The sequence below is a fragment of the Varroa jacobsoni genome, unplaced genomic scaffold (assembly GCF_002532875.2).
Source record: "Varroa jacobsoni isolate VJ856 unplaced genomic scaffold, vjacob_1.0 scaffold_1398, whole genome shotgun sequence".
Classification (NCBI taxonomy): Eukaryota; Metazoa; Arthropoda; class Arachnida; order Mesostigmata; family Varroidae; genus Varroa; species Varroa jacobsoni.
This window is the reverse complement of record NW_019214300.1, coordinates 458,967-485,103: the sequence shown is the minus strand read 5'-3', so window position 1 is coordinate 485,103 and position 26,137 is coordinate 458,967. Positions and strand designations below refer to the sequence as shown.

At 41.6% G+C, this 26,137-nt stretch overlaps 1 protein-coding gene and 3 long non-coding RNA genes across 4 annotated transcripts in view; 1 reads left to right on the top strand and 3 right to left on the bottom strand.

Annotated features, from left to right (window-relative positions):
• Positions 1-26,137, top strand: part of Pkc53E (Protein C kinase 53E) — a 214,868-nt gene that overhangs the window by 24,526 nt on the left and 164,205 nt on the right. The window lies entirely within an intron of this gene.
• Positions 1,828-4,888, bottom strand: LOC111269586 (uncharacterized). The gene is made up of 3 exons (XR_002685841.2): positions 4,114-4,888; positions 2,375-2,493; positions 1,828-2,193 (listed from the first exon to the last, which is right to left on the bottom strand). It is a non-coding gene; the product is annotated as an uncharacterized LOC111269586 (long non-coding RNA).
• Positions 16,774-19,099, bottom strand: LOC147752220 (uncharacterized). Its single transcript, XR_015314645.1, has 2 exons — positions 18,329-19,099; positions 16,774-17,963 (listed from the first exon to the last, which is right to left on the bottom strand). It is a non-coding gene; the product is annotated as an uncharacterized LOC147752220 (long non-coding RNA).
• Positions 19,109-26,137, bottom strand: part of LOC111269587 (uncharacterized) — a 47,440-nt gene continuing 40,411 nt past the window's right edge. The window contains exons 3-5 of the long non-coding RNA XR_002685844.2: positions 20,033-20,138; positions 19,515-19,719; positions 19,109-19,414 (exon numbers count right to left, since the gene is read on the bottom strand). This is a non-coding gene — a long non-coding RNA (uncharacterized LOC111269587). The remainder of the gene's footprint in view (positions 19,415-19,514; positions 19,720-20,032; positions 20,139-26,137) is intronic.

Below are 26,137 nucleotides of genomic sequence, written 5' to 3'. Positions count from 1 at the left end.
CAAGCACGCATCAGCAAAAGGTTTTTTTTCTCATGCATGAATAGTAAGGGCGCCTAGATGAATGACGGCACCCTCCAAGGTCGTTGATAAACGCTTTAAAAGGTAGTGCACGTTCGGCCATACCCACACCGATGAATAGGAGTTCAGCAGAATTGGCTTTCTATAGTTGTATCAACGATTATAGAAACAGCAGCAGTATCTACACCGAAGTAAGGCTATCAGAAGTTGCTTCGAGAATATGCCCAGACTACTATCCAGGTATATCGTGCAATTCCGTACGTTACAACTGAGTTAGCTGAGGGGAGTCGACTGTTTGGCATGTATGCACAGTTGGCTCCCCCGCCCCCCGCGTTATCCAACCAATAGTGATTACATATAGTAACCACGTGCCTGTATAATTATTAGTTACTATAATGTATATAAGTACCTTCAATAAACAAATTATAACATAAAGCTGCCACTGATATGCGAGGAAGTTACATGTGATACTTCCGCAGATGCAGGCTCTACGAGGCCAAACGAACCTACTTGTTCTTGCAAAAAGAATAATACCTTTTTGATACGCAGCACAAAACACTGACAGGCGTTTGTATGCAAACTACCGGAGTACACAAAAGGGTGGATTCTTTATTATCAAATTGGAGTTCAGGGCTATATTTATTTACGGTGTATTTACACATGGGCGAGTTATTCTTAAAGCTTCCGCCATTAGACTAAGCGCAATTTTTAAATTAGTTCGTTCGTCCTATATGAACTACTTAATTGCTAATTGCAGCTACTGGGTGCCGGTACATTGAAAAAGCAACACCTATGGTTTTTTTTACAACTCGATCACTCAAACGTTTGTAATGTTTTAGTTACGGGCTTTGTATGTCGAAGAATTTGGACCATCGAGGCATACAATATATTCATTTTCGTAGCAACGGTTATCCTGCAATTTACCGAGAAGCTCTATTATTGTACGTTTCATCTCGTACGCAAGAAGTGAGTAAAATACGGTCCCAAAGCTGCAGCCTCATTGCTGCCGGTACCAAGCAGAAAGCTAGAGCCCTGGGGGCGTGCTTCCCTTACAGAGTTCGTTTGGCCCGACCAGCTACGTCAAGATAAACGGCCCTGGACCCCTGGCTGCGGTAGCATTAAAATGCCCGAGCTGAACCGCAGAGTGGCCAAAGGTAGCCTGAGGCACGACCCCTGTCATAAACTAACCTAAAAGAAAAGCCTGAATCTAGGATTATTTGTGCTATTGCGATTTAACGAATGCGGATAAATGTAAAAATGCGGAGCATCGCCGACCTTAGAGTAAGGTGTAACATAATTTTAGGTTGGCTGCCTTAAATCCAATTGATCCTAGCGACCTGCTTCTTTTAGGTAGGTTTTTAGGGGCTATGATATCGCAATTAAAGAGGGTGTTTATGAAAGAGGGTGTTCTGTCGTGGTCTCGCGTTTATTTACTGAGTTGAGCCCTTAGCTTAGCATAGGACTACTTGACTACTTTACTCTATCGGTGGTCGCTACGTATCGAGGATACAAGATTTGCCCTACGAAGAGTAAATGAAAAGGGGTGTGCTACTTTGGTACGTTGTAGTCCCAGGGGTTATGGCTATTCATTACTAACACCGCTCGGCACGATGGCAAACATTTTTCGACGTAAATGAGTATAATACCTCACTGTTACATTATACTGTATTTTACATTGTACTATAGCAATAACTCAGTAGAAAATCCATATACTCTACAGTACAACAAAATTAAATCGCTATTTACACATAACTTAATTCCACATAAAAACCTTGTGTAATTATTCTCCTAAATCATTGTTAAAGTCCCTTTGTTGCTTGCTATTACGTACAATCGTAAATTTATTACGGCAGAGCTTTACTACTCGCGGATTCCGATACAGAGATACAGATTTCTATAGAAATCATCTATAGAGTCAACGAATCTTTCAACGAACACGACCAACATGGGTTTCAAGGGGTCGGGCGGAGCGAAGCCAACGACGGGACAATTTCGAAACCTCCTTGACAGGACCTCCTAGACTGCGAGACGCAAGCGGGTGGTTTCCATAGGTTTGTCTTCATTAGTCGGAGACCCAATTATACGTTTCTTCCTTTCTTCATTTATTCCTTGGGGTTTTTAAAGTCTATCACTTTTAGCTCTGCATCACATAGAAGTACCCTGAAGAAAGATCACCTGAAATATAAATGCGAACACTATAATCATGATAGCCCCCTCCCGTTTCTATACAGTGGTCAATATTTTCTATCTCGTATACGTTAATAACTAAGCCTATCAGTAAATATCTATAGGGGGATCGGCTGACATAGACGCTTGTCATACAGGTTAAATCGGAATAGAAAATTCATGGAATTACCGCCTTATCAGTATGATGTAGGTTGCCCTGTATTCTTCGCCCTCTTGCTCAGTACCTTGAAGGGAGGTGCAACCGTTATCAGGCTGTGTAGTTCTTACGTGTGTTAGTACTGTGCTGACCTGAAAAAACAGATAAAATTATACCCTGAGCATATTTTAACTAATACGCATGCGAATAATGTATGTGTCAAATGGACGCCTATCTTTGTGACTATGTATTACCCATCTGTGTGTTGTGTTGTCGTAGCTCGCTGGGCATGTGACTGTCAGCTTGTTAATATGACAAATTGCTCCTTATAAATATCCTATCTACGGATACTGAGAAAAGATATTCTACATGCTAATGAAACGATCCTACATTCATCGATCGTAGTGATAAACCGACGAAGTGTGCTTATGCGAGTTACTCACTGTCAAATATGTTGAAACTTTTTCTTTACAGATATATACACACACTGTCAGGGGTTATTCTAGAGGTGGCTAGTGGGAGATTACATCATGTTTATTATACATGGACATATACGTGCGATCATTTTCTCTAACGTCTGAAATCCTTCGAGAACTATCTATGCACTGAACCTTACGCTATGGCTTAATGCAAGAACATAGGTGGTTTCTCCGGTTCCTATATGCACCATGCTGACGTTAACCGATGCTACAAAACGGCATGACTGAATTCTGCGGCCAATATAGCGTTGTTGTGGTACTAATGAATGATGACGATGACTAGTTCGACATTGGCATGAAGAAAGAAAACTGGGAAATTTTTAAATCTAAAAAGGAAAACAGAGTGTGAAGATGGGCGAACGAATAGAAAATAGGGACATAATCGAACTGCGGTCTATGGGATGTAAAGCCATATTTGGTTAAGTCTACCATTCGAGGTTCAGCAAATGGTCGAAAAACAACAGGGTAAAGGCCTTTCGTTACAGCCTTTTCAGGCACTTGTGAATTTAGTTTAGAAGCAACGCTTAAAAATAGGCTAGTAATTGTCGTTTGGCTTCAACGGACTGGCTGATCGAATTTAGTACATGTAACACTCATGTCATTTATTGTACGTGGGACCTAGTGAACCCGTCACTCATACAACAAGTGACGTGGCTTCGAAATTGTTTATTAAATTATTACTTGATTATTTCGGGGTCAATTAAATAAAATCAGTGTAAAATTGTAGCTCTTCCAGTATTTGTGTATATACAAAAACTCGATTTTCGAAACTAAGAGATGTTCTCCTCTTGAACCAATTTTTTGTTCGAATAAACTCAATTAGTTTTTGGTCAAAAGCTTTTAAAGAATGTAGTGTATTTACATCTAAATTTCGTCTGCTAATGGCGGGTAATTAAAACGTATTCATCAATTTCGAAGTCCTCCGAAACTGCTTGTGACAGCTAAATATTTTTATTTTAATTGCTACTACACGCAACCCATGTTCCAAGTAAATAAATGTGCATAATATTCAACAACTTAGGATATTTCTGGTCACTACTAACAAATAAATTATTACGGTCGAACGTTAAGTAACAGCTGACATCATATGCGACAGTATTGTTCTAACAACCGACTAGAGAAACGATTCCTATACGATCACCCATTCACGTTTAGAACTAAACTGTCAACGTACAATTATTTGATCTTTTCAACATAAATATATCAATTTGATCTAGTCCCTCGCTTAGCCAAGTTCCTGAGTTAAATAATATCAATACACGTTTTTGTCTTCTCGTTGTTACTGTTATTTACTTCAACTTTTTATTTTTCCGGCGTCGAGGCCGCTCTGATTGGACGGTCTAGCGAAGGCGGTCCAAATCCCTTCATGGAGAAGCGCTATTAATAAAAAAAAAAAGACGATGTCGACACACGCCCAACGGAAACGATCAAGCATGGTCTTGGTATTCGCTGTTACTGACGCTGTCTGTAAGGGACTAAAAAAAGAGCAAAAGGGAAATATCTTAGAAAAATGCAAACTAGAAATCACAAATTAAAACTGGATTAGAAAGCATCTATTGGTGTTCTTATTGTCCGGCTTTGTTGGATCAATCTGAGAAACGATAGATTCGGAACGAGTGGTTCGCTTCAGACGACGGTCACAGCAAAAATAAAAAAAAAATTATCATGGAAGAGAGAGAGATTCAATCGAAAGGGGTTGGTGTACTGTTATCGGACCTTCGAACTGAAAAAAAAAAAAAAAATGTGTGCAAATGTCCCTAAAAATAACGAAGCATTAAAAAAAGTTACTACGAAAATACTCGTAGCAGAAAAGCAGGTGAAAAATAGATACGGTGTATCACAGTAAGTAAGTAAAGTCATTGTGTCTCCAATAACAGGTGTTTCTGCTTTCGCTTTAATTGAGAATAGAACGAAAGATAGAAGAGTTGAGAGCATAATGATTAGGGAGAAATTTTGACAACCAGATCGAAGCTACCAAACCAAGCTTCCTCAAAAACTACTTATGAACAACGGGCGCGAAGTTAAGTCGCGTTTCAGTTGTTTTCCGTATCATCCGAATGTCTTTGTTTGAAAGCGCAGTGCTTTATCCTTTTTGTTTGGCTCTGCTCATATACTTTGAACACACGTAATAGACTGTGAGCTTTGAGTGCCCATAGAGTCATAAATTTGAACTGGACGTCTATGTACGCCTTAGTGTTTTGCGCAAGGTACCAAGAGGCGAGTCAGTAGTTAGATGCGCTGTTGACTGCTAATCTTCGGTCGGTTGCAGTTCACTGCCGGAGTTTTTCGGTTTCCTACGAGATTTTAAAACTTAGTCCACACCTAGACACTATTACGAGGTCCTTGTAGGACCTTCATGGAAGTACTGAAAACGGTTCCGTGTATACGTTCTATCGCTACCTCCTTTGGTAAGAGGGAGCTGGACATGAAAAGTGTCTGCTTACCTACATAGGGTTCTCGCACATGCTCATACATCACAAGAGATTCCAGAGCGGCCTAGGCAAGGAGACTTCGAAGAAGTCCTATATTTACTGATAGTGCGGCTAGTGCCGGCTACTGTCCGAATAACCAGTGCCGTAACGAAACAGTGGCCCGCGACCGTATCGCTACACGATACTGTTATTACTGCTCAGCCAGGAACCTGGCTAGTCCGCCCGTAGCAGGGACTTTAATGTAGTTCTATTATATAGTCGTGCGTGCAAGGCAACGGGCGGAGACACTGAGGAAGAATATCCTCGTCTGTCAACCTGTTTGTGTAGAGATGTATGCGAAAACAAGGAGAGAGAAAGAGAGAGAGGGCGGGAGAGAATGTTTCGCGACGACCGGGGTTGATCTTCATGGATGGGTCCTGTTCGTGCGACCGCTGGCAAAACTCTTCGTCCTATGAAAGCAACTTTGCATCCCGCCCCATTTTGTCCCCCTTACTATACGGTAAATCACTGTCCGTGCCAGTGCCGAGAAGTCTCCAGGGTACACTATGCTAATCGCGATCGTTATCGCTACCGGCAAAGCTTTCGCAACAAATACAATGTCGGCCAATACAAGTAGAAGTAGTGTGCTGGGTTGATCTACTTAAAGTTTGGAATGAAGTGGGTTACATTGAACTCAGGACAGACGTCTCTCGTTCAGCGCAGAAGAATTCTCATAGGTCACCGTCCTCAGCCTAAGAGATCGGAAAAGGTTGTTCACAACAAAACCTTTTGCTCTATCCCTCTTTTTCCTCTGTTCGGAAGATAGCCATCTGCTTTTCTGGTGGCCGTGGCCTGTTAACAACAGGCCTTTGGCCTGGTCTATAGGGTTGGAGTCGATGCTATGTGTACTTCTCTGAACTGGCTGGTTAGGGAAACAAGACCCCTTTCTTAGGCTACTGGCATTGCTCTATGTTGGGCTTGTCTGACTGACATGTAATAGTGCAGGCACTTAGGGTAGAGAGTAAGCCCCTGGAAAACAAACAAGAATGTGTCGCTAGTCCTGGTTGGACCAGATGGTCAGAAGGCGTTCAGTCCTTTCTCGCCTGCTCCGAATTATTTTACAACGACAACAACAACAAGTACTGCACCCCCTGGGCTCTCTCGAGGACGTCGTATGGACCTATGCGATTTTCCGAACCGTTCCCTTATTGACCCGTTCCATAGTAATATGACAATGGTGTCCGACGTAACCCTTCTCTAAAACAAAAAATAGGAACGCCAAAGTGGTTCCGGGAGTTCCTGTTGTCTTCGTTGCTAATGTTGAGCTTATTAAAAGTTTACAAGCGTAGAAGGGACTTTTTTGGATTATGCTCAACCCCTTTTGATACTGGTGGACTTTGCATATTCGTCATCTGCCAAAGATGCCTCTGCCACTGCCACTGCCACCGCTATTGCTGTAAACGTACAAGGCAACATTGCATATAACATGTACGAGGATCGGCAGAGGTGCCTATGTCTGCTTAATTATGTCATTTTATCGGAGAACGGCCTGTAGGCTTGTGGAGTTCGTTGTTTTTAAAGTTGCCGAAGCGTTGCAGACATATGCATGCGTTGTTTAGCAAAAGGAATTTCTGTAAAGGTCGGATCTGCTCGAGGTCGCTACTTTACTATAAAAGATGCTGACGGTATCTTTGAATATCTTATTAATGTCAGTGGATTTTGATGTTGTAGTTTGACTTCTTTTTTGTCCGATAACCGAAAAAATTGCGAGTTACAGAAAATCTGTAAAGAGGTACTACCATAAAAAAATAGCTTGTCTTTGTTCAAAAATCGGCGAACTCATGATTGTTTCAGACAAAAGATAAACAGGTATTTTCTATTGTATCAGGTACGATAGCTGTCAAAGCTAGCACATTTAGTTAACAACAACACACCCGCTAGTGTAGCTAACCGCATTCATATTTTTCGAAAATACGTTAATATTCGGATGTTTTTTTCTACAACGGTAAACGTGACACGTGATAAACTCAACCGCAGCTTAATAGCGTACACCCCCCAACATGAATTCCCGCGAAGGGATTTGTGTCTTCGGAGCTGGGCACCTGTAGTGAGAGTGCCATTTACTGCTGTTCTTGGTCTGCTGCCATCCGCATTGTGCATTGACGTCACAAATATTGGCCGTGCGTGACTTTACAGCCCTCTGGCCGACGAGTCGGACGGGCGCATTACAGCTTTCGTGGGTTACGTGATAACCCTCTTAAAGCTTCCTCTTTTTATCCATTCGCCCCAAACCTGGTAAATGGGGGGCAGCAAGTGTGGAGCAACAGCCGAGGGGCGAAGAGGCATACGGCGAACCGTAATGCGTGCCAAAGGCGGACTGTTGATAAACGTCTCTATAACACCCTGTCGATTTTGGCAGCTGACGCTCGGAGGATTGCAATCTTCTAATTTTACTTACAGGTTATATCTATCGCGTGGTAGAAAAAAAAATTTATATACAATGGTCTGGGTACATTTGTATGGTGTAGCAAGGGATCAGCTAGTAGAAGCACGCTTCTGATATTATATTACTTCGTTTGTGAGTGAAGGCACACGAGTTATGATGCTAATATCACTTAATCAGCAGACGAGTAGTGGGGATTGGACTAGCCATTTAGATGTCAGTCTTAAAGTTAGGTTATTATCTTATTTTCCAATTATGTTCCAATAAGAAGGCGATTTTCAACGCAAGATCACAGGACAGATTTTCTTTTTTGTATATCAGATTTGTGATAACATTGGCCTTCCTACAGTGTACAATGCAATCATTTGTGTGTTCTTTCCTGTATAGGAGTATTAGAAAATTTATGCTAACGTTAACGGATAGACATAGTTAGTAGCTTGCGAAAAAAAGATAATTCACCCAAATTCAATTTTCAGTTATGCTGCATTATCAACTTAACTTAGAATCTTAAAGCTATAATATTGCATTGGGCACAATTTAGAGATAGTTCAGGGACAAATTTTGAGCCTAGAATGTTATAAAGCATCTTTTTGATTGACCATACGCTAAGCTGACGTGTCCTGTCGATTGGCGCCAGGTAAATTTCGGATAAAGATATCTAATGTGACTCACTAAGGAAAAACAGCAAATACGGCGAAGTGTTCAATACTTCTGCCTCTCCTATACTATTTTCGAGGTTACATACCCGCTCTATCTATTTCTGTACGAAAACAGATGTTACCATCGAAGACCGCTGAAGAGAAAACACAAAAGCAAAGTCAGTTTATGTTTTGTACCGACACGGATATTTTTGCCCTACGCTCATGCGTGAGATCTAGCTAGGCCTAAACGCAAAACGATTTGTTTAGAACGAAAAGTGTTCCTGTGACAGATGCACTGGACACAGATGATTTTATCTGTAATAATCTGGAATAAAATCGTGCAGAACACGAACGAGCAATTGGGAACAACTTCGAAAAACTGCATTCCCAAAATTGCAAATGAAGACAAAAAAGTTCTTGTCGAACTTTTTTAGCTTGATTTGCTGAGTCATTTATTTTCTTTTATGCACCCGTTAGTCTGTTATTTCGCTTGCTTTTTTATGAAATTGCTAAAATTACATGTAACTGCTAAAAAGGCCGAACTCAATGGAACTTCGAATATCAATATCAATATCACAGGCAACGCTTTAGTTTCGAGGCCGTTGCTAGGCAACAGTGCTATTTGCGGATGGTTGTCAAGGCTGATAGCCTTGGACTTATCGTGTGGCCTAAATGTTTGGTTAACAAAATCCGAATCGTGAACTGCCAATGAACGATCGGTAATTCAGAACCATTCAAGACCATCTGATTTTCAGTGGATCAGTGGATTTATCAATGTACAATATTGTCAAAGAGATCAACAATTTGTTTTTAAATTAAGTATGGGTTGCGGCAGATCGCTGAAAGTGTATATTTGTGCAGCTTTTAAATCAGTTAACTAACGATCTACCAAATACACTTCTATAAAGCAAAAAAAAAACATTTTTTTTGCAAAAAAGAAAAAACATTTTTAAAAAACATTTGATAAATAAAACTTATTGGGAACTTGATCTGCTTAATATGATCCTAAGCTGGCACTGCACAGAGCTAGGAGATGGAGCACCCTAGGACTCGTGCTGTCCTGGCAAGTCAATTAATGAAACCTTCGTCAGAGATAGTCTTGTGAGGGAACTATAGAGCCTTTGACGAGTGAGTCGTATCGAAGCTTGTCTACTATATTTTGTTGCTGTTAATAAATAATGTATACTATATAATAAATAATATATATAGAATAAACGAGACGTCGATATGTAAACTTCAACAAAGAGAGTCATCTACTATAAGCAGGATAGCCCTATCCCTATTAGATTTGTACCCACCGCAATAATAATTTTGTGCTATAGACACATGTATACTATTACCACCATATTGCACCCAGTGAAATGGACCCACATGGCCAACCCATAGAATTTTAGGCAGAACTCAACATTTTCTGACACCACTGATTTTCGGTGCCTTTTCCCTCCTTACGTACCGTCCTTTGGCTTGTCTCCACACTATTCACTATGCTAAATAGTAAAGGATTGAAAAGAACCTTGATTGAAAGTATTACGATACACCAAACATAGCTTAACATTTGGACAAATTATTTTTGATTCTCTGCGCTTTTTTGTCGTCTACATATACTGTTCAACGCGATGCCCAAGTCTATTAACGTTTATCCACAAGAATTCAATAGGCGCGACGTGTATGACCTCCGACTCACAAACAGGTAACATCTAACTTGAAGCTTAAAAATGATATACCTACGAGACGAAGGGAAGCTTGTAAAGATCTTTAAAAAGGACGTGTATCTAGTTTGGGTGGCAACGTTGGCTAATAGGAGTCTGTGATACAGGTAATAGCTCTTATTGTCTTAGAAAGAGTTCCACCAGTTCTTCTTTCGAAAAATCCCATCCTCTTTTACCCCTGCTGCGGCATCGGTAGTTTTTTTCGCTAGTTTTGATTGGCACAGCCTTCGTCGGTTTCTGACCAGGTCTAGGTCGGGTGCAAGCTGGGTAAAGGCCCAATATGCCAATAAAGCACATGGCACTTGGCACAGGGAGCGCTACAACCGTTCGCCGTAGCTAACAGTTATATGTTAGTAGTTAGTTACCAAGGTAAGAAAGGAAGGAAGGCTGATGTGAACGTTGGGCAGAGCTTCCCGGTCTGTGGCGACGGCATCATACCCTGTCAAGCCTAAATGAGGAGTAAGAGTTGCGTCGAAAAGCAGCTTTCTTGCTTTGATGATGGCCACCGACCCGCTTCGCACAGCTCATTACCTCTATTGGCGGGCGTCGATGAAAAATTGTATTAACAAATATGGCCGACGATAGCTATTCGCCTACACGGTTAGCTATTCTTTTTCTATGCACTCCTTTTTGTGCCGATAAAACGGGGTTCAGTGCAATCGGATTCGATGCCAGTACTATGTACTGATTCCGCTTCCTTGTGTTTCTCTGCGTAGTATGCTATATACGATATATGTATTTCGCTTTCGACTGTATAGGATTACGGTGTTAATCGTAACACAAGAGACGATCGTCTTTACCGTATTTTTTCGAACATGCTGTAAAATAATAGAGACTATTAATACTGCCGTAGAGAAGAATGACGGGTATCGTCATGGAGTTTGCGATGCTCATCCCATCTGGTATTTCTAAATCGAAGAGCAAATGTTTCGCTCAGTTTTTATTGCCAATAGTGGCAATCATTTGAAGCTTACGGATGCATGCAAGCCGCACGTTGAAGAGTAAGCTAGATAAACGACGCAATGTTCCACGCGTTCGAAAATGTTTTTCGTGTTTCGTATGACAGCTGCTGAAACCATCAGGCGTTATTTCAGACAACCGACTCGTGTCGAATCTGAACTACCTGAGTTACCGAAGTTCAGCGGGCATTTGTTGCGCTATCGCAATGGCGGTGCCTCGCGGCCTCCCGACGAGATACCCGAAGCGTTCAGTTTTCTAATAATGGCATTTGTGCAATGAGTATTATGGTCTGTTAACTGTTCAGAAATTGCTTACTAGCCCTAGGCAATATGATGGATGCTCGTCGATACATCTCCAATTCACGAGGAATTAACGAGACCGTATCAGACCATGCTCAGTGGCAGTACATAGGACATAGAACCAGACTAACTTATCTTGTTCATAGCAGTGGAGGCTCTCTATGTGTTAAAATAGACTTGTTTAACTTACTACCTATCTAGTTTTATCTCATAACTTATCGCCTCATTCGGCCGGCTCTGCTTACGGTTAAATGATACGCTAAGCAATTTTATTGAATAGAGGCTGCTCGAATGTCGTTCAATTTAACCAACCAGTTAAAATAACGCTGTTCTTTCCGATGAAACTTTTATTCCGTCCGAGTGTTTTAGACCTGTTATCACTCACAAACTAAAAGATCTGGGTACCATACCCTACTGTAGTCAGGCAGTAGAATAAGTTTCTATAATTTGTTCTGACGCCGACCGTTTTGACTCGCCGAAGCGGATTGGAACTGAAATTGCCAATTATGGCCTTGGGTTCCCTTAATGACCTTCTAATTCAGGAGAGTTGGGCGAACGACAGCGTTGTTAAATGTTACACCACATGCAAGTTTTTTGTCTGAATTCAAATAAGCTACCAACTAGTTCAAAGCCTTCTAGTGAGTAACTTCTAGGTAGAAAGCTTGGTTTTTACTATTATTTGACCCACCTCGTAATCGTCATTAGAGATGAAGCAAAAACTGATTCTGACAAAATAAATTATGAGAGCCGATTTTCACTGTCAATTCCAGGCGTCTTCGGAGCGAAGTTTTCCTTATTGTGCCCAAGAGCTCTGTCACACCATATATTATAGCTGCAAACAAAAGTTTGTGTGCCAAATAGATATTGATCTGCACTAAATTTACGAGCCTAACAGATCTCCCGGCCAACCATTCTTCCACAGATTTCTACCTTCCATTACAACAGTTATTAGTTAACTTAATCTTCAGCCAATGCACCCTGCACCCTTGCCCCGTGTATTTATATCCGTCTTAGCTGCCTTAATCTCACCAAGTGTTCTACGTAATTTTGAAGGATTCCACCTTGTTAATTCACTTCTTATTTTATATCTCACTGGCTTGAAGCCGGCCTACGGTAGACTTCATGCACACCTCATTTACTATTGTATCAGCTGTTTCGCCGTAAGTTTTTCCGCCCGAATATTGCTTCTAGCGTCCAAACGCTGGACCTGGCATATGTTTCGTTCTGTCTCTTTACTTTTCACCGAAACATAACACAACCTCGGGAGTTTTCCAGTTGCGAACATTTCAACCTCAGACAGTGGTTAGTCTGCAGAATTTCTGCGCATTTTAGTTGAGCTGCCAACGCTCCGCCGCTACGGTAGTTTTCACTGGCAGCAGTGCCACGGTAACAGACGTCGCATATTTGTCGGGCCTGGCTGGCCGGCCGGCCGGCTGGCTGGTTTCCGATCCGTTCGTTTCTTGTCCAGCGATCGGTTTGGCTCTGGATGTTATCGGAAATAGGCAAAGTCTGCTACGCTTCTTAGGATATACGTATTTTATCGCTCTATTTCATAGTTCGAAATGGCTTTCGAACCAGCAGCCCGATGTTTAGATTCTCTCCCTTTATATATACACACTTTCCTTCTCATTTTTTATAGGACCGAGGGTAGATCGGAGAACTGATTGGCTAATTTTGTTCTGAAATTCTCGTCCTAGAAACCATCGCATAGGCAAGATGGGTGACCTTGACAAAAAGGACTCCGATGGAGTTACATAAGCGAAAAAATGATGGCACCGAGCGGCTAGCACCAATTTCACCCTGCTTCGAAATTGCTTCAGCCATAATGGTATTGGCTTTATGACAAATCCATAGCATCTATTCGCCGTTCATCGTATATGTAACTTTTCTAAAAATGGAAATGTAATCGATGCTACAGGGAATAGATAGACAGAAATTAGGTAAACCTATGAAGCAAGAATAAAATTAAGTGAAACCAACAGAGCTCCGTTGTTCAGTTGCTTAGGGAGTAGTACATGACGCTTGAGAAGTTGTTAGCTCAGCATGCTGACTTTATGGTTGGTACCATTAGGACTAAGGTTCATAACTATACAATAGCTTGGCTTTATAAGGGAGGGTCTATTGCTACACAGTTAGCGGGATTAGGCCATCAATATTAACAATAAGAAGGTTTTTGGTTGTGTTTTTTCGAACGCTTTCGGTAAAGTGTACCATTCGAAGCTGTTGACCGAGCTTAGGCTTTTAAATGTCTGATAGCTGAGATCAGTTATATTGATACCGAACTCCCTCTCCGCGAAGGTTCTTTTTACGTCCTAATCACTAATAGCTTATAGTTTATATATATAAAATAGTTATAACGTTCATATGAAAATAGTGGAAGTGATTTATATCCGATTTTTTCATATATCCTGATGATCTAAAATTGTGTGACCAAACGAACGTTTGTGTTTTTAAATGGTACGCTGTGTTTTAATGATTCTAATATGTACTTTTCATCATGAACTAACATTAACTGTATCGTTTATTCGAAATCTCGAAATTACTATTCAACTGGAACTGAACCTTAATCATTACGGCCCGCCCTTTTCAAGTATTTTTCTCGCCTTCGACCTGCCTTTAAGTACATCGTATTTAATACTAACACAAAACACCGAGCTAGGAATATGCCCAGATTTCCATTCGAATCAATGTACATACAAGCTGGTGTGTGATAACCTTCCTGTCGATCGATACTCGCCAATTTAAAGCAGCTCAGGGGACGGAAAAAACAAGTAGGAAAAAATTAACTAGTTTGAGTGAGATTTTTGATGAGGGCCATTTGCTATGCCGTAAACTGTAAGTTTACGGCATAGCAAGTGACAGTAAAAACAAAATAAAAATTGTGCCATGAGATCGTATTGTAAAGCTTCTTCCCTGCTAGATGCGAGGCGGCTCAAGGCGCTCTGAATCAAAGCATGGACATTGACAGGCGACAGTGAACAGTGCCTGGCTATATATTGATACCTAGTTAGTCGCAGGCCGGGGCTTGCCTTTCTCTCCTGTTTTCCCCCATATATGAGAAGTATCCTGCCGGTTCTTTTCGATGACGGTTAAATATCGCTAGCAATTTTTATTGCAAGCAGTAGAAAACGCGTAAAAAAGAAGTACGTTCCTTTTTACGCGTTAGACAAGTATTTCATCTCTTTACACCATACACGGAAAAGGGGAATGCATACGGACCGCTCGTAGTCGCCGTCGCTGTATGTCTTTTCACGTTGGTGATGTTTCGTTGCAAAGCTTTGTTCCGTAAAACGAGAGCTAGATTGTGACGTGGTCCTGGTAGAAACCACTCGGTAGAGTTGTGCAATGTAACTCATAGTACGTGTGCAGGAACCGGAATAAACTATATAATAGAGTCTATATACAATGGGGGTAGACTGCATTGTGAACTAGCTGAATCAGGTGTGTAAATACGTATTTTTCACCGTTGAAGCTAGATAGCAGGTTTGCTCTTCCGGCTGAATTCGCTAGACTCTTTTCTAACTTAATCATTTTCCTTCCAACCCTCTCTATCACACTTTGTATAAAATATACATATGCATCTATGGGTAAAGTAAATCGAATAGTGTCGATATTGGAAGCTGGTTTAGTATATGTTTTGTGATCCATTAAGGTAAAAGTAGGTTATTAGCGTCCACGCACGAGTCAGCCACTAGCCAGTTTCTCGATTATCCGTTTTTACCACAGAACCTAATTCTGGGATTAGTCCCACCTCTCGTTCTGGCTGCCCAACCACGATCCATTTTCTCGTGAAAATTACAATACAGACACTCCATCAGCCATAATCGTATGGGCGAGACATATGACAAATCATCTAGAAGATAGATAGTTTCATTTCCCACCTCGTACCTCAGTGATCTCGGCGAAATCCTGCGCGTGTTTTTTTGTTTTGCGATATCGTCCACCCAACGATTGGCACGGTATTAGTCCGAGGTCTCACACATTCTTCTTCGCTACTCGGAAGCAGCGCTGATGAAGTGATGAGTAATTTGCTGCTAAATTACTTCTCCGACTCCGCTGCAGAAGATAATGTTGTAAAGCAAATTTTTCGTAACAAAGATGACTGGCTCCAAGCGCATGATCTTTTCCTTCTGCGACTGAACGTGCCCTTGCCGCGACATCTTTTCTACTTGTATTTCTCGCCACGGTGCCGTTAGCAAGGTGTCGTTAGTTTTCGCCTATTAGGGCTATGGATAATGACGACCAGCCTTAGCGCTAGCGGCAGACACAGGAGTCTGGGAACGGTGGGTGCCTACTACTGTAGCCAAACTTCTTTCTGCTCTGCTGTGTGACCCTGTTCTGAGCTATGGCAGAGACTGCAATCCGCATTAGCAGCTTCGTATCGAAATTCTGTTCGAAAATCGTCGTTAATGTCGTTTTTGCAGATGATCTCTTCCAGTCCTGAGAGATTCTCCGCTTCTCAAGGTCTGTGGAAAATTTACAATTTAGGTAAACGAGAAAATATCCCTCTTGCCATCAAGGACAGGACGCGGGACGCACGGCTGGAGAGAGTAGCATGTGCGAGTATGGATGTTTGAAACGGCTGGGTCAAACTACCGAACTATTACGCGCGCCTCCTTGTTAGGAGCCGCTCAAACGAAGCTTTGTGGTATAGGCACCTACAGTGAACCATGTGTAGGCCTTTATGTAAAGAAATGTATAGACGCAAAATTTTTTCCTATGGCCAAAAATAAAGGTCCTGAACGAGCTACGTCGACCCAGCGAAATGAAAACAGATACATTTCGTTTATGCCGAATTTCGAAATTCAAGCTTGAAATTCCGAGCTGCAAAATATCGCGCTCACTGGATGGGATGTTGAAACAGTAATGGCTAACGTTTAGCGCAATGGCCATAATTGGATTATTATATCCATCCATGGCACAACCGGTGGATCTCTTCTTTTTCGTTACTTACATTGTTCCAAGTGAAGAACTTCCGAACTTAAAAACAGTCTCGAGAGCTCAAGCCTTTGTTGATTGATTTCGCTTTTAGCCTAAGAAGAACATAAATGGAAATGGAAATCGATTAGTGCATAAATAAAAGCTTGCGTTTGAAAGCAGGAAGTAGCTGGAGGGTTCACTGAGCCGGGGCATTGGGAGTACGCGCCTCGTCCTTGCCCTTGTCGTCGTAGGTTAACGACCGGCCATCAAACATCCGCACGACAATTAATTAATGAAACCTGTCCGAAATGAAATAAAAAATCCTCTGGCAAGAGGGAGGCCCGTGGCTGCGGGAAATACTATAGCTACTTACCTTCCAGTTACACCGTGGGAGAAGGTTCTCCCTTTGAGATAATCATTTTAAAGCACCTTAATTCTTGCATCGTCGCCAGTGGGGACTGGTAGATTCGTACACATGCCTCGCTAACGTGTATGGCTTATTCTGAAGTAGCCAAGATATATCATGCTACCGACCGCGCGTAGTATCAAGTAGAAAATACTACATGCATGTATGATCTCAGGTTTGGTTGCTTGCTTTATTAGCGTTTCTGCAGAAACGTCCGACAATATATTATTGCTGCTTCTGTTAAGATCAGCTAAAGCTAATCCGAGTTATAGAGAACCGGAATCGATTCATTAGGCCCAAGCTAACAGACTCTATTCGTGTCAACATAAAACAGGCGTTTTCCCTTGACAATTAGGCCAAATATTTCTATCAAATTTTGATGTAATTCTTGTTTACTTTTATTTCGTCTACGCAATAGCTATCCGAAAGCACGGCATGGTTAACGACCTCAGCTCAATCTGGCTGTATTAATAAACATCCTAATAGTAATGTCTAAGTTAAGCTGTCCTTGAGTGTGCTTACTGCGTCTTGGTCTTCTCTGTTTGAGATGGTTCTTCCTAACGTGCTTCGGTCCCGCAATGGACGCGGCAGTATAATATAGCAGTTAATTCTCTTCGCTACCTAATCAGAGATAGGGTTTTCGTTGACTAGGAAAGCTGCTTCCCATCAATCATATAGCTTCATGTTTAAACCTACTTTTACTAGATATCTCATTTAGAAATTCAAGTTCGTATTGCGAACATACCTCACTCTAACCTGTTCTCCGTTTACAATATAAACTGTTCTAATATATGGATTGCATACATGCAGCACGTACAATGTACGATATACCAACCATCAATAACTAGTTGCTTCACTTTCAACCCGTACGACCATTTTGAAATTATTGCCGCTCATTGATATTGCGACCTACAATGACCTAGCGTCCGGCTCGGGGTTGCTGTTTTAAATGGCTGATTCATACAACACGAAACGAGATTGTCCATTATCTTAGCATACACCTTTAGGTTTCGTAGCTGACACGTCACTGTTGCTGCACTGTCTTACAGGGGCAACGTCTTTACTCTAAAAAAAAATGTCAGAAATACGCTTTTTCCCAACACAAAGTAAAGTCTATCGACGTCCGGATTGAGCCCAAACTACCACCTATCCCAACGTTTCGTTGATAAACACGCCCGAGTCAATTTATTGTCTCACAGAGCCAAGAGAGTTTTTATATTAGTGGCTTTACTAGTGCTTAGCAAACGTTCACCCGTCAGAAGTGAACCAAGTTAGTGCATAGAGCATCAACATAAGTCTTATCGTAAAAACCCCCTGGAATTTTGATCACGTCATAGTTGTTGCACGGAAACATCTGCAAACAAAAAAGAAAAAAAAAAAGTATTAAATTGATTTTTATACTCAATTACGGTTTCTTTCCATTAGCGATTACCAGTTGAATAGCAAGAAGTAGAATGTAGATAGTGCAACTCATTAAGATGACCCGTAAGTTAGAACAAGGCTGAAGCATGTAAACCGTTTCTCTAATGGCGATTATGTAACAATTAGTTACCGTTGCTCATTGATCGACAATGCCGCCCAGCGATTCTACCATTGGATATAGGAACAATTGAACAAATACTGTGTAATCAGCTACCAAAAAAACGAGCTGTTATTGTTTACTGTGACAACAATTTCCATAACAGTGTTTCTAATCATGTTTCACCCTAGTATTCCTACCTCTTCACGATCAATAGTGCTCATTCCCAGCGTTGGTTGCCCACCTATCCAGATCTACCGCGCTGATTGCGCCTTGGAGCTCACTGCGCTCGTCAGGACAGCTCTGATTAGAAGTATTGCCTAGGGCAACGGCTGCAGGTAGCCTTCATACAGGAGTACAAGTTCTTCTAGCAGATGCCAATACTTCGTACTAGTGCCACACGCCATCCGATATCTCTTGTAGCCAATATGGTTGCTTATGCGCCCGTGGCCACTCGCCTACAAATTCACAAACCCTCCTACAAGGAGAGACCTACAAGCAAGTTTAGAAGACTTGTACAAGTCAAGGTACCTATAAAGAGTGGCAGATACTGGCACAGATCAAGAATCGATCCCCGCCTCTGAACCAGCCGCTTTTACTGTCTTTATTGTTATTGTGTGTTGCTGCTATTGTATGACACCTTAAGATGGCCTAGTCCACCTGTAATGAGCAACCTTTATCAAACTGCCCTGAACCAGCATTTGTACGTGGAAATATCATTTTGCTACAACACCCTTCACCCCCTGCAATTCATATGCAGAAACGTTCTATTTGACCAGGCCAGATACGTCTCCGGTGCGATAGTTGTCCTTTGTTATCGCATGTCACACGCAGCTGCTACTACTGATGCTGCTGCTGCCGCCAGCTTGTCTATTATACTGGCAAACATTCGTAATTTTTTTGGGTAAAGTCTGTTTGTGGGATTCGTGTACATTCGTGGACTTGTATACTGGACAGAACAAAGGACAGTTAGCCGGGCCTTGGCTCAGCATGGCCTACAGACGATGCACTTACTCGTCATTGTGTCTGCTTGCACATAGAAGAATAGCTCGAACGGTGAGCTCTACGTCAGGAACCTATTGTGCAGATATAAAGATGAAGATGAGAAGAATGGCTTTACCGTCGTTTGTTGAATGCGGTATACTGTGTACGGTAGGTAATATCGTGTCGAGGTACCCTTTTGGTTTCTTTTCTTTTGATACATTTGTACCAGTGCCTTACTGATATTTTAACATACGAGGGAAGTGAAGCCTGGGAAGGAGCGTTTGCGGGGATCAGAGGAGATCCTGGAAAACAATTGTATGTAAAAATACCGGCTCTATTGTAGGAAAGGACAGGGTCTTACATTATATTATCTTATTATACATATCTTTTGCAATATATTACCTTATTATTGACAAGCGGTGAATCAATCAACGGTAATGGTTCTTCTCCGGTAAGACCAGAGTTGTTAAATACCGCAGCGTTAAGATTATTTCTACATATTATACGAAAATGCTCTTCTTTCTTCCAACTTTAACAAAGTTGGAACAAAGTTATACTTTCGTTGTGCGACAAAGACGTTTTGCCGCGAGGGAACTTTTTCTAATTCCTGAAAAAAATTGTAATACTATGATTAACAATGACGAAGACTTGCAGAACTGGTTATACTATACCTGAATAATTCTAATGCTATGAAATAGATGCATTGCTTGAGGGATAAATGAAGGCTATGGAATAGCCTAATACCAAAAAATAGGACAATCGCACACAGGTTCGTTGTGCATTTGTTTTACATAAATATATTGTAAAATGATTGGTTCTGATATTAACCAACATGAATCTACAGTACATAATGCTACAACCAGTATACATTTTAACATATATGCTTATATCAGAAGTACTCTTTTATAGGAGCTACATACAATTTACGTCTTTTAAGCAAAGTAAGAATTAATTCAAGCACGTGACTGTTGGCTGATATTACAAGAGACTGTAACACCCTTAGTTTCCGCTCCTATAGCCGACCACCTACAAAGAACAGACAAAGGCAAGAATTTATTTTGTGGAATTGACCTAATACACCTTTCCCGATAGACGGAACAGGGTGACCTACTACGATAATAGCGAAATAAGAGGACTTAAGTAGATCGCTAGGTAGGGGTTGTTTTTTTTTCTTTCGAAAGTAAAGTGACTGTTCCCAACAGAACACGCATACAAGTACCAAGGGTGGCACAACCGTCCGAAAGGCCGATTAAATGTTTTTGATACAGGCCGATGACATGGTCCGTCTTGTCAGAATATTGGGTAGGACATTGCTCCGATAGGCTGTCCTATGGGATCTTCTGTCTCCACTAATTCTTCTGTTCTAGGAAAATGCACTGCTCCCGTAAGTTGTTTTCCCTCTGTGGGTCAATTTTACCGTTGTCAAACTTTGCCAAGCAAACTTTGACCTACATCTCCATCCATTTTTTCTACGCTTACTTTATCTTTTGTTCGCGCGTCGTTAGCGTTGCCTGACTATCAACGACGTTCGTTGGTTCTATATTGCTCTATGTTGGTTCGTCTTCTCTTCTTCCTATGCGTTTCGGCCTATTCTTTCTAATTTGAGATGCTGCAGATAACACGTTCACTACTACGTTAGCCAAAAAAAAACAACCACAGCGATGTACTCGTTCTTTTCGCGCTACTGCCGTAGCTGCTGAATTGATGTTGCGTGTTCTCGGAGCTGCTTTGTCGCACGTCGGAGGTCGAATAGATTTTGCACGAGGGAAATAGAACGAAAAACCAGGTTTTCATTAAGAAGTTGGTTCAGCCATGACCCTCATTCTGTCCGTCGACGGTGACAGCGTTTCTTTTGGTGCAGCTGCTTGAACCTCGACAAGATTACGAGGGGGAAGGGAGCGATCTGCATAAGGAAGAGAAGGACACAAGGAGGATAGTAACTGTATTCCTTTTGGCATGTATGCAGCTCAACAGCTACAGGCTGCGTAACGAATCGCAATATTTCAACATAAAGAGCAGCGCTGACAAAAAGCGGAACGTAAAAATAAATTCGAACTTTCGAAATCATTCAACGCTTGAGCTTCGTAATAGCAAATTGTTGTTTCGGACTGTGGCCGAAAGCTTTCGGTTAATGTTTACTCGGGCGGGGCGAATTTGTAACGGCAGTGATAAAAAAACTAACCCAAATGGATAAATAATAAGAATAACACGAAATGACCGGCGCAGCGCGGAAATAGGAGAGAAAAACATAAGAAATTCGGAGGAAAAAACTTCAAGCGAACACTGTAGTTATCCCCTTACTCCAAGGTCTTGAATATTCGTGTTGTTCGGTGTTGCTCCATTGGGTTATTACGTTCTACAGGACTTTACAGGACGACTGGGCCTAGTTCTAGCATCATAGTAGAATAGTACTATGCACATAGGCGATATATATATATTTCGTCCGACAGCAAAACGCGGAGTGTAGGACTATGCACACGGAATCTTCTGTTTAATTCAAAGAGCCTCCTTCAATGAAACTCGCGGGGATTAGCGGTCGAATTATAAATGTCATGCCCCTTTTTTTCAAACTAGTCATGACAATCTGCCGTTTTTCCCTTTACACAAATATGTTCCTCGACTTTCAGTGAGCATTAGCTAATTCATAGTCTACTTATTATTGCATAATGACCTTCTTTACCTTATCAGTGGAACGGCAATGTATTACATTTTACGTTCTGCTGTATGCTTGCCGTTCGTAGTAGACTCAAACCACGTCCGCGCTCAAGATCCGACGTTCGCTGTGATCTGGTCGTCTCGCTCACGGCCTGCCTGGCTGGCGCGGTAGCTAGGTAACTTATACGCTTTTTCATGCGTCTTTTAGCAATTCGTTAGCCACTACAGCTTTTAACAAACCTAGAAATAGAGGAAAATAATAGCGTGTACTAATGCCGGGTAGAGAAGTAAAGTGTTGGCCGCAGCGCTGGCAAAAACAGCAAACAGTTAGGTAGACAGGCGGAGGCAATAGACAAGCTTTCCACGGTGGCAGGCTACCAGCGTAATCATCATACGGCATTCTAGCAACACAAAATCAGGTGTAATTACTTAATGACTACGTTTCTATCATGTGACCAATACACACTCCTCGATTCTGACCGCAAGCGATATATTACCTAGGTGTCGAACGGCTTTTGGCGACAGACAATAGCGTAACAAGACTGCAATATTCTTACCTGTTCACTGATATATTGGACAAGAACACACGTTTCACTTATTCTATTTATTATTTTTTTTGTTTTTTTAAAATTTTTTTTTTGTTTTTTTTAAATGTTTTGTAGACAATATTTGTGTGTTTCGTACAGTAGGGTTTAAGCATTAGTTGTTGTATTATGAGACAACGCTAAAACAGAATAAAAACTATCATAAAACGTCCAAAGCCGTTGTCTCAGATCCGTATTGTTTCCGTATATTCCAATAGAAAATTTCATTCAGTGTAGCCGTTTTTCAGTAGTTCAAATAGACGAGATATTTTAGGGGTGCACGTGATCGATCGCACTCCAAGATAGAGGAACAACGACGAAAAAAGCCTAGGTTATTGAAATAATCACACGGCCGACATTGATCACTCGGCGTTGTTTTTATCGGATGAATTCGAAATGTTTGCAACGAGTGTGTGTCGGAATTGAAATCTATGAGAAAGTAAGACGCTGTTGTGTGGTGAGCAAATGTTACATCTAGGGATCATAAAGTGCTAAATAAACCATAAAGTGATCGATATATAGAAACGCGGGCGACGTACTACAACCAGCGAAAGCTACCTTGAGTGTCGTACGTTTTTGTATCTTGATACTTGATGATTCTTTAATAGTAGCAACCATAAGCAGACTAGTCAACCCACAGCTGGGTCTCGACCACTGCGAAAAAAAAGACGCCTCACAGCCGACGCTGCCGACACGCATAGGTGCCACTTAATAGCACATCTATAACCTTATTTGCAAATATTGGCATCAAGGACTGCCTCAGACGGATTACTTGCAGCCTGGAATTTATAGAATATTAAACGTATATGTCCAGTTTAAACAATCGCCGTCATATTTCATCTCTGTGGCGTTGGCATCGTTTTTTTTAATCTAATTTTTTCACTTACCCGACCTATTTTATTGGGTTCAGTTTGATTTCAGTGTGCCATATGTGACCTATGCATTGAAGAAGTGAGTCGTCGAAACTACCCCACATACTGCTAGGTATAGACACAGAATAGGTTGCCATTATCGTTCCGAACGTCGGAGTTGACCCAACGCGCTACCATAGAATATAAGCAAAGGGGTTCGTACCGACACGACCAGTGTGTTTCATGGAACATACTCTGTTCTGTTTAGTATGTAAAGAGCCCATGTAAAATACGACAAGCACCTAATGGGAAAGTTACATCTGAGTGGAGATGTTATATAATGAAATCTATCCTATCTTCCGCGATCGTTGTTTGTTAAGATCGTGAATTTCGCTAGATTATTGTTACTAGTCGCGAAGAGGGAATAACAAAAGAGGGAATAGCCAATCCGGAAACCTCGAGGTGATTGATTCGGGGCAATTGGGATGAAAAATAGACAGTGGTTTCTGAAAAGCAGAAGCTGCTTATTGGTGAGTGTCAATGGCATAGGCAGGTGAGAGTCTGATTCGAAATAATCACAGAATACTGAAATTATTACGTAAATATAGCAGCATAATAGATATTTTGATACGAAGCTCTAAACCCATAACACAGGTGAACAACTTTATACTCGGGCAGAGTAGGGCTTCGTGATTCCTCCAAATGAATCACCTAGGTCGTTACCCATCCGTATACCCAGTAGCTAGCACTGCCAACTTAAACTAGCCCAACGTAGAGTCACGTCCGTCATTTGCGTTGCGGTAGAAATCAGATATTATCTACATAATGATAATAAATTGAACTTTTATAGTTTCCGTTGCAACGCTCAACGTATTATCACGTCTTAGCTGATGGCCTTTGTTGGCGTTTGTGATTGCAAGCGAAAAGGTCAAGCTGTTTAGAGGGCAAAAACTGGGGCTTCTACCCGAACAGAAACTGAACCATTTCTAAGCCTATTTCCATCACGCCAGCTGGTAGTGTATCGCAAACCCAGTTGCACGGTCGACATAAACAGATATGTAGGTATGGAGTCCTCGCACTAAAAATGCCTGCAGCCTCTGGAGGGTCGAACAGCTCAACGTCTCTTACAGAAATGCACTGAAAGGGACTAGCGGATATGAAAGCAGAACTTCGCTTGGTACGCGACTTCGCCAGGCCATAGGCAGTTAAGGCCGAAAAATCTGATTGCCTTATCCAATCTGTACCGTGTCATCTAAACTAGCAGGCCAAAGAATACGTGAGTAAGGCCAAAACTCATGAATTCGTGGGAGCATTACGTGACACATTTTTCGCAACCGTCGGCCGTCGGTTCGTTTATATGCCAAAAAAGTCGGTCTTCTTTGAACTGGCCGCGTATAATATTCAGTAAACTTGTAGCATTGCCAATAGATCTACGGCTGCCGTTTCTGTCGATTGTCACATTGTGTATTTATGCAGATATGGAATTTTTATGGGACGGAAGGCGAGAGCTCAAGTGGGCAAGACGTCATCGAAAAGATTTAACGAGTACGTGCTTGCTCGAATCGTCCATTTGTGTATAGCGTAAGCGTCAACTGTTTTGCATTGATTGTGTGATCAGGGTTAACTGTAATCGACCAGAACTGTCTTCATGATAATATTCTCGGTAGTGGTCCTTCATCGTTCGCAACCTGCAAATTCGGGTATCTAGTATGTTCTCGTTTTTGCCTTTTGTTCGCTGTCCTCCTAAAGCGTCACTGCCTCCGGCAGTCAGTGGTGATCATAATTCCTGAGGTCAGCGGAGACATAAAAGCCAACTACGACGACAGCGAAAAGCCATAAACTTGTATGGGCTATTTGCTACATGCCAGCCACCTTGTTAGCTTTTACCTTAAAGTCGTTTCCTATATTGTTATGATATATTAATATATTGCCTCTATGCTTATAAAATATGGTTCACTAATATACGTTTCGATAGGCTACATAGGTAAGTCGCTCAGTAAACGGGTATAAAAAAAAGGCCATGCTACATTTTGCAGGCAGGATTGGATGGAGATTCGAAAAAGGTTGTAGCGAATGGTCGCTTAGATGGTGTTTGGTTTTTTAAATGGAACAAGAGGGAAGTCCACTTTGTAACGCAATTAGGCCAAGGCTGTGCCTGTTCGACCTGTTGATGGCCACTGGTACTGCAAAACGATGTCTCTATTTTGACTCGTCGCCTTCTGAAGATGTTGCGTGTACGTACGTAAATGGTAGGTCTGGTTAGTGTTTTCGAAGTCGAACCTCTTGTGATAATTTGTTCAAAGTGTGTGAAAATGCAACGAAAAAAGGCTCACCTTGAGCTACGCATGTACTGAGAAGACTCGTCCTGCTATAAACGGTCTCGTTTCTGTGTGCTATTGGCTTGCGCACATTTCATCCATACAATAATCAGATTTAATGCTCTATTAAGGGATCTATTAATGTTTATAGTTCTGTGCATAAAGGGTCTACTTGATATCCTGGCAGGAAGAGGCGAATTAGAGGCAGTCCTTAAATTGAGAATGTGCGAATTTTATGTACTGTTGTGTGGGCCTGAATTTGTGCGAGGACCGCTTTTCGACCAAAGCGTGAATAAACGCATTGTGAAACCTTTCAAGTCATAATTCTAAACTATGCTCGCACGTGCCAATGCCAGTTGACGCATACGGCAGTGTGACTATTTTCGATGCAGTTCCAACTGCATAAAGTTAACTAAATGATTATTAAATAAATGATTTTTGTGCACCCCATAGAGGAAAAGCAGCAGTTGTTTTATTCTATGGTGTTGGTTTCAATATGGCGCTTCTTGTATCACTTTGTGCATTTGGGACAATTGTTTGTCCAGGCGACCAGTGTTCCCATCTACCGCTCCCGTAGAAGTGACCTTTTTTCAGGCTAGTCCTTGTTGCACGAAGCT